This window comes from Onychomys torridus, chromosome 5, assembly GCF_903995425.1.
Source record: "Onychomys torridus chromosome 5, mOncTor1.1, whole genome shotgun sequence".
Lineage (NCBI taxonomy): Eukaryota > Metazoa > Chordata > Mammalia > Rodentia > Cricetidae > Onychomys > Onychomys torridus.
The window spans coordinates 19,197,709-19,205,097 of record NC_050447.1 but is presented as its reverse complement, the minus strand read 5'-3'; the positions used below and the strand labels follow the sequence as shown (position 1 = coordinate 19,205,097).

At 48.0% G+C, this 7,389-nt stretch overlaps 2 long non-coding RNA genes across 2 annotated transcripts in view; both read right to left on the bottom strand.

The window, feature by feature from the left end:
- Positions 1 to 1,535: 1,535 nt before the first annotated feature.
- Positions 1,536 to 6,176, bottom strand: LOC118583523. Its single transcript, XR_004944952.1, has 3 exons — positions 5,229 to 6,176; positions 4,077 to 4,222; positions 1,536 to 1,982 (listed from the first exon to the last, which is right to left on the bottom strand). It is a non-coding gene; the product is annotated as an uncharacterized LOC118583523 (long non-coding RNA).
- A 55-nt stretch (positions 6,177 to 6,231) lies between these two features.
- Positions 6,232 to 7,389, bottom strand: part of LOC118584340 — a 3,856-nt gene continuing 2,698 nt past the window's right edge. The window contains exon 3 of the long non-coding RNA XR_004945022.1: positions 6,232 to 7,389. This exon is cut by the window's right edge and continues 1,081 nt beyond it. This is a non-coding gene — a long non-coding RNA (uncharacterized LOC118584340).

The window sequence follows — 7,389 nt, the reverse complement described above, 5'->3', positions numbered from 1 at the left end:
CAGCCTGCTTTCTTATACATCCCAGGACCACCTGCCCAGGGGCGGCACCAACAACGTGGATGATCCCTCCAACATCCATAATTAATAAAGAAAACACCCCCATAGACTTGCCTGTAAGCAATATGATGGAAGCATTTTCTCAAGATTCCCTTTTCCCAAACATATCTAGGTTTATGTCAGGTTAAAGAAAAGCAACCCACACAACAGGTCACATGACCAGGAAGCCAGTCCCATGAGGACACACAGGGTCTCCTGCAGAGCCCAGGACCTAGTGCTTAGTCAATACACTGAACGTAGAGCTTAGAACCTGTTGATTCTAATTAACAGACAAATCCAGGACCTATCTAGTCAGTGCTCACTCAGTCCACAGAATGCATATGTCCCTATCACCTTACCCTCTGAATGCATGGCTTGGGCACAGGAATCTGAATGCTGTACCATTTGTGAGGACTTATAAGCAAGAGGCATTATCCCTAGTCCTTGCTACGTCAGCTTGCCCCCACTAGAATGCTAGAGGGTAGGATGTACTATTGTCACAGAGGAGGCAAGTGAGGTAGAGCTGCACCGTGCTAAAGGTCACATGGCTGGTAGGACACGCCTCTGGATTTCCCCTCCAGAGACCTGCACACAGAGCCTGCTACTGAGTTCGGGTGGGGTGTCCTTAGGGAATCAGACTACCTCTCTGAGGCCATAACCCATTCTTGCTCTGTGTAGCCTCCTCATCCTCTACCCATCCCCAAGAGGAACAATCCTTCAACAGAAACATCTAACCTTATTACACCACCAGTACAGTTTATGGACCAGGTGGGAAGCCTGGCTCTGGACAGAAAGACAGCAGTGATGTGTCCTTCTTCATCCACATTCCAAGTCTGGATGGAGGGTCAGATTACAAGAGGTGAGGCATGTGCCCTAGGGCAACCTGCAAAGCTCACCCAGTGGCATGACCACTCAGAGCAGATCTCAGATGCTGAGGCAGCCCCCACCACGCCCACTGAACCCCTTTACTGGATCATTGTGCTAGAGAAGAGAGTGAGACACTTGGGGCCCAAAACAGGAGGACCCAGACAAAATGATCATGCCTGGACACTGCAGAAAGACGTGCCTCTGTTCCTGCTCTTCTCCTGGAGGTTGCAGACTTAATATGTTGTTCAGCACACTGCTCACTCCGTGCTTACAAAATGGATTTATATTCATGGACACTAGCCCACCTACAGCATGCATGGAACAAGACCCCAGTGGAGGAGACAGTGATACAGAACAATGGCAGCATCCTGAAATATGACTGAGACCATATCTGTACACAGTAGGCTCTCAGTTAATGCCTACTACACTGAGCTCAAGTGAAATGGCAAATTCTGTTGGCAGGGGGAACGTTGTTCTAGCTTTGGACTTCATTGTGTCCGTGATTAACAAATTTTCCCTCCAAGGGCTAGGTAGCAAATATTCAAGTTGTGGTCTCTTCATGAAACCACTAGCCACTACTGCTCAGGTTGTACAGAAGCAGCTGAGACAATACGGGCACTGATGGGCATTGCTAGCAACCAATAAAACTTTATTTACAAAAATCAGTGAACGAAGGTTTAGGGACCCTGATCTACTGCCTTCACACAAGCACTTACTACGTCACAGTCTCTGTGAGTCAGGAATCCAGACATGTGAGACTTAGCTAGAGTCTCTGGCTAGTAGCTCTCAGGAACTTGCAGTGAAGTGTGTGAGCAGCAGAGGCCACAGTCACCCCAAATTCAAAGTCTGAGGAGCCCAATGGGGCTATAGCGATGCACCAGTCCATGTAGCCCAATAACCTACATGGGGGGAGGTCTTGGTGACTACCATGTAGACCACCTCACACTGCTACCTGCTGTCCATGAGATCCAAAACCATGTGATCCAAAAAACAGCCCAGGAAGCCAGGAGCTCTCTCCACAACAACCCACATGCAGAATTAACATCTCACTGCTCCACCAGAAGCCAATTCTAAGCCTTCTGTAATAAAACAGAGAAAGAGAAACACAAAGAGTGAGTAATACTTTAAAAGTAAGAGTGATTCCAGTTGTAATGTGACAGATTTATAGGGCTGGGAGGAGGTGGCTTAGGCAGTAAAGTGCTGGGCGTCCGAGTGAAGGACTGAGTGCAATCTTCAGATCCAGGCAATAAAGAGCTGGGTGTGTTAGTGCATACTTCTAATCTCCCAGCACTTGGAACATGGGACAAGTGGATCCCTGAGTTCACTGTCTAGCAAGCTCCTAGCCCAAGACTCTGTCTCTAAATAAATAAATAAATAAAACTAAGGTGGATGGGGCCTGAGGAATGCACTTGAATATTCACACACACACACACACACACACACACACACACACACGCACACGCACACGCACACGCACACGCACACATACACTTCACACATACACGGCCAAACAACAGTCCCTACAATATAGCCTCAAAAGCCCAATGTCTAAAGGAGCCCTCAGACAGCAGAGGTCAACAAGAGAGCATGGACCCCATCTCTTTTGTTTGTTTTCAATTATCTTACAAAGAATTACATTTCATTGTGGCATATTTTAAATGTTTTTTTTCTTCCCTCCACCTTCTCCCCCATCCACCCTGCCTGGTGCCCTCCGACCCCCAGTTGCCTCTTTCCTAGTTTAAAGTCACATGGCCACCACCCCTTTTCAAGCCCGGACTCAGTGAGGCCAGATTACCCTTTCAACAAGTTTAAAACCGAAAACTTGAGGTTTACTAATATAGCTCAGTGGGAGAGTGCTTTGCCATGAGGCTCTGGGTGGGATCCCCAGCACTGTGAAAAGAAGGAAGGGAAAAAGGAAGGGAAGAAGGGAGAGAAGCTGGTTGGGAAAGAGAGAAGACCGCAACCAGTGGGGAGGGGCAGACTGAGATTCATATTGAGTCTCCAGATATTAAATAAGGGCAATGGTGACAGAGCTACTGATCCCCTTTGGGGCTCAGCACCAAGTAGCCAGGGCTACTGAGCCAGGGTCTATGGGGAAATGGCCCCCAGGGGGTGAGCTGGGAACCAAAGAGAGCCACACTGCTTGAACAACGCTATAGGTACAGCCTCTGCTGGGACCTCCCCAGGCACTTGCAGTTAGAATCTCTGAAAATGTGGCCCCAAGAATGAAGGGGACAATTATCTGGCTGCTTCTTCCTTTGTTAGCACAATGTGTCCTGCATTTGCACATGATGCGTGTGTGAGTCCTGCTGGTACAAGACTCCAGAGGATTCCTGTCTGTAGAGGGTTTCCTCAGCATAGGCCTGCCTCCGCCTTGCTAAAGTGGTAACTAGAACTGAAGGGACCAGAGGGACACACAGGTAACCACAGGGTGGACTCTCTCTGGAAGAGGTCAGAGATCTCTTGCCCCCACCTTGTAGACTTCAAGCATGACCCCATGGTGGCTTTGACCAATGAAGTGTGAGCAGACGGACCCTAGTTCACATCCCAGCAGAAGCATCAACAGCCAGTGCTCAAGTCACCTTCTTCTTTTGTGGGAACCCAGAGAGTGACTTTGTGTGGACTGGAGTCATAGCCAAGAACATGCAGAGGGAAGATGGCCGCCATTAAGATCTGAGGGTTGTTTGTTGTTGTCAACAGCTGCAGCCCAGGCTGGCAACAACCAACTCTACCTAAAATTCCAAAATGACCACACCCAGGGGGAGTGAGCCTGGGGCCATCACCACGTGACCTCCACAGTAAATCAGCGAAGTCCAGTGAACTGGCTTTTGAAGTTCACATTCAAGCTGCAGGCTTGCCGGAGGGACTCTCTCCTTGATAATGCAATCACATAGCCTTTATGCCAACCATCAGTAGACCAGGATACCTAGGGAGCTGGGCCCAAGGACCAAGTCCCTCTAACTAAGAGTTACATGGCAGGGAGAGATGAGTTTGTGGTGGAGCAGAAAGTGTAGGCCTGCCTGCCTTCTTCCTCAGGGGTCTGAGGAAGTGCTGGAGTAAAGACTCAGAAAGGCGGCCTTCCGCTAAAGGGCCAGGACTCCTAAATTCACTTTGCCCCTCAGATTGGTGTTTCATTCATGTTTCCATGTTCACTGCAGTGTGAGCCTACTCACCTCTTCTGAGGTCAGCAGTATTTCCCAATTAGCTTTCCAGGTTTAGTGAGGTCACATGCCAACTGAGGAGAGACAAGGTAAGCACGTGGAGCTCCATCTCCACGCTGGGCACATGGCACATGCCCTGCCTTTTGTTTGGAACAACACTGGACAACAAGTATAAAATGTGAGCCACAAATGCAGTGTTAAACTCTCTATAGCTACATTTGAGATTAGTTAATATTTAATTTACTTTTTGTGTGTTTTGTTTTTGTTTTGTTTTTAGAAACAAGATTTCACACTCTAGACTCTGTTGGCTGGGAACTCTCTTTATATAGATCAGGCTGGTCTCCAACCCAGTGATCCTCCTGCTTCTGTCATGTAAGTGATTATATATGCAAGCATGACTATACCCAGGCTAGCAACTGTATTTTAAAAGGTAAGAAGAGATAAAATTGTGTGTGTGTGTGTGTGTGTGTGTGTGTGTGTGTGTGTGTGTGTGTGTGTGTGTGTGCTGGCTTATGGCATAAAGTGTATGCAGTGTTAAGGATGGAGTCCACAGTCTATGCATGCTAGACATTTGCTCTACCATGAATCTGCTTTACTAGGCCAATTAATTTTAATAACACACTTTATTTAACCTAGTAAATGCAAACTAGCACCACTTAGACATGTGGTCAGCCTTTTGGAGTCTACCTTCCAGCCTTCCTTTTGGCACTTGTCTTTGAAGCTAGCTATGTATTTTACATTCAGCTCATCTCTCAGTTTGGAGGACTGCATCTCAGGTGGCCAATACCACCTGTAGCTAATGTTCCCTCTATCATAGAAAGCAATCCTAAAATGCACTTCCTCCAGAGGGTTTTTTTAACTGCTCTATCTCAGCTAAAATGTCACCAAACCCATCCTCTGCCTGTGCCCCTAAAGTCAGGGTCTCCTAGCCCCTACCACATCTACTGCATTTCAGGGTTTCTGTCACTCAGGGTCCCACACTGGAGGGTGAAATTATGAGAAGTGGTTCAGAGCAAGACATCCCCACTCTCCTGAGGCTCTGAGAAGAAATCCTTCCTTGCCTCCTGCTGCTGTTGGCCTCCCTCAGCTGGTGGCTGCATGCATTGGTCCCCATCTCCTTTGGGTCCCAAGCTATGTCTTCCATCTCTTTATAGAAGTACTCACCATATTGATAAGAGTCTTCCCTCTTCAAACATGAGACAAAATGACAGCAGGCCTGTACCATAGAGGATCCCATCAGCTGTAGTCATGCTTCCAAACAAGCTTCCCTTCCGGTGTTCCAGGAGGCTCTAGGTTGGGTAGGGCTCTATCCACGCCATCCCTGGCCCTCGCCTTCTCTCACCTGTGTCCTCATTTGGTTGCCCCCACTGAAACATAAAACCATTTGAGCCAGGCTCTGTGTACCCTCACCACTCTATGCCCGCACTTGGCACAGAGAAGGCTTCCTGCAGCTGCTTGTTGCACAGAAAGAGGTAAAGGAAGACAAAGGGGAAAAGAGTGAGAGAATGACAGAGAAGAAACAGACTCTTGTGGAAGAAACAGAATTCATCTCTAAAATGGTTCATGAGAACCAAGACAGGCCTAACCTAAGAGGGGCATTAGGAGAGCCTGGCTCTATCATTCCTACTGGACAGTAGCCTATCTAGATTATTCTAGAAGCTCAAGAATCAGCCCTGCTACAACTCTGTGACCACAGCACAAAAGGACACAACTATCCATCCCTTGGACTTCTAGAAAGCAGCCCTCAACCAATGGGACCTCAACCTTATCCCACCCTGGGTGAGCCCCCGCAAAGCAGAGAGGGCCAGGGAGGAAAGTCTGGAAGAGGTTCTCAGTCTTCCAGCATCTGCTCTCCATCCCTGTGTCTTCTTTTCAGGAGTAGGATCAGAGGATCTGATCCATTTTCATGGACATCACGAGTGGCTACCAACCCGACTACCCAGAGGTCCCTGAGAGAAGCTGATGAGGTTGGGACTGAACCACAGAGGGCTCTAGAAGATGGCACTCAGAAAGGAGTGTGCGAGGGGATGGGTATGTGGCTTTGTGGCAGAAGGCTTGTCTAACTGGAAATGAAGGGGACGGGCAGGAAGAGGAAAGAAAGGGGAAGAGAAAAGGAAAAGGGAAGGGAAGGGGAGAGAGGGAGGGGGAAGAAGGGAAGGGAAGAGAGAAAGTGAGAGAGAAGGGAAGGGAAGGAAGATGGATGAGGGGTCTGAAGGACAGGTCTTGTATATTTTAGCCTTCCAGTTTGTCAAACAAACCTTGAGATCGAAATATTTGAGTGGTCTTAAAATACCATTTAGACAATTCAATCAATGGAGAAGTCACTACTAAGATTAACCACAAAAGTAGAGAGAGGTCCAAGCCCCCATCTCCATGTGTCAGGAGGAGTCTGGAAGCTCCATCAGTGTGGACTGGAATGGGGGATGGCGAATGTGGTAAACTTCTGAAAAGTCTACATTGTTCAGATACCCATCATTAGACCTAAAACTGTAGACCTCTCCTCCCCTCCCGCAAGGGACACTGCAGCCTGGACACCCATTCAGTGTTTGCTCCAGCCCAGTCCAAGGACTTGGTAACGAGTAAGGAGCTTAAGGGATAGGCATCTGGGGTCCTGTTGGCTCTTCCCTTCAACTCATCCAGTGGATGGTCTTCCCAGATCCCTGCCCCTAGTCTCAAAGACTCCAACCCTCTGGTCCCAGAGGGAACAGTTGAAAACATCAATCCACACTTTTCCAAATTCCCAAACCCTCAGTTTTCCAATTTTTCCAAGGACTGAGTCATCCTCCCAACTTTTTTGTACAGATTAATAGTTTCTGTGTTTTGCCTAAACCAGGACACACAACTTGGTGAACCCAGAGGGGGTGACTTCAGTACCCTCTTACCCTCTTGGAAGTCTGCTGCTCAGTAAACATCCTACACAATCACATGTGGCCTCTCAACAGTCTGCCTACTGAGGGATGGTGAGAATTAAATGCAGTGCTGCCTGAAAACGTTGAATGAGATGATTTGGTAATAATAACTCAGCATGTTAAGTTTTGCCTTAACATGTTCGCATTTGTTTTTAACAGAACAGCACCAGCAAACGCTAAGCCAGGACAGCCCTGGAGACCCTTGGCATCATTTTAGCTCATAGAGGACCAAGAAACATTCCCTTTTCATGCTCTCATTTCTTAGAGTCACTACTCACACCCCCCAGCGTTTGTTAATAGCACAGGGTGTACTTGAACCCCAAGCAGGAAGGGGCAAGGCTCAGGAGCTTCGTTTGCTTGGTTTGCTGTTCGCTGTTTCTTTTCTGCCCACAGCTACTTCCCAGTCTGCAGAAGTG